Source organism: Eulemur rufifrons, chromosome 18 (assembly GCF_041146395.1).
Source record: "Eulemur rufifrons isolate Redbay chromosome 18, OSU_ERuf_1, whole genome shotgun sequence".
NCBI classification, from domain to species: Eukaryota; Metazoa; Chordata; class Mammalia; order Primates; family Lemuridae; genus Eulemur; species Eulemur rufifrons.
The window spans coordinates 64,294,231-64,295,195 of NC_091000.1; the positions used below are offsets into that span (position 1 = coordinate 64,294,231).

A 965-nucleotide genomic window follows, 5' to 3' on the forward strand; every position below is an offset into this window, starting at 1 on the left:
CCCACTGAAATGATTCCTTTACCTTGCTTCCAATTTCACCTATAAAAGCCTTCCCCTGCCCCTTTGGCGAAGCTCTGAACTACATGTGGTCTGGCACTGCCCAATCCGTGAATCACTGTTTGCTCAAATAAATTCTTTAATATTTTAATGTGCCTTAGTTTACCTTTTAACATTGCAGATCAGACAATAAATAAGCAAGCATGTGAACAAATGAAACTGTAAGGCTGGTGGCAGGTACCCCTCCCCTCCCTAATGGAAAAAGAAGCCCCTCCTACTCTTCCATACCCGCCCTAAAGCTGAAACAAAGAAATTTCTCACTCTTCCCGTTGAAACCGTCCCTCCAGAGAAACTCCCATCCCCCACCCCTAAAAAACGCATATAAGCCCACCCAGACTTCTGGGCGGGGCGGCTTCTCTGGTTCCACTTGTGGGACCATGAGGCTTGCCCGGGCCCCTCTCTTGGGACCCGTTACCCCCACCTGACAGCGCCCCAATAAAGCCTCTTTACTTATCCCTTTCAACTCTGCTTGTCTTTCTTTCTCTGGTGCTGGCCAATCCAAAAAACCTTACATTTGGTGCCAAAACTCGGGAGGGTGCTTTAACTTTCGACTGTGCCGCCCCTCCCGTGGGCTCCGGTCTTAAAACCTTACAGAAACCATTACAAACTAGGCTAAGGCTCTCAGCTTTGCGCAGTGGCAGTATCGTAGCCAATGAGTTTAGCCGAGGCATGATTATTGCTAATAGGCTAAGGCTCTGAAGGTTCTAAACAGGGCGTTATGGTAGAGAGTCACTTGGCTGCAGGCATGCTGGTTCTAAGATGGTTGGAGAAAGAGGTAGAAGAGTTGGAGGAGGCACTTACTAGACTGAGGCTGAACAGCAACTGCAGAGGCTCCCGAGACCAGCGAGAGAGTCAACATGCTGCTGCCTGGGACTGAACCTCAGCTCCAAAGTCTAGGCTGAGGGGCC

At 49.7% G+C, this 965-nt stretch overlaps 1 pseudogene; it reads left to right on the forward strand.

Moving 5' to 3' along the window:
* Positions 1 to 680: 680 nt before the first annotated feature.
* LOC138399185 (U4 spliceosomal RNA) lies at positions 681 to 744 on the forward strand (annotated as a pseudogene).
* The last annotated feature ends 221 nt before the right edge of the window (positions 745 to 965 follow it).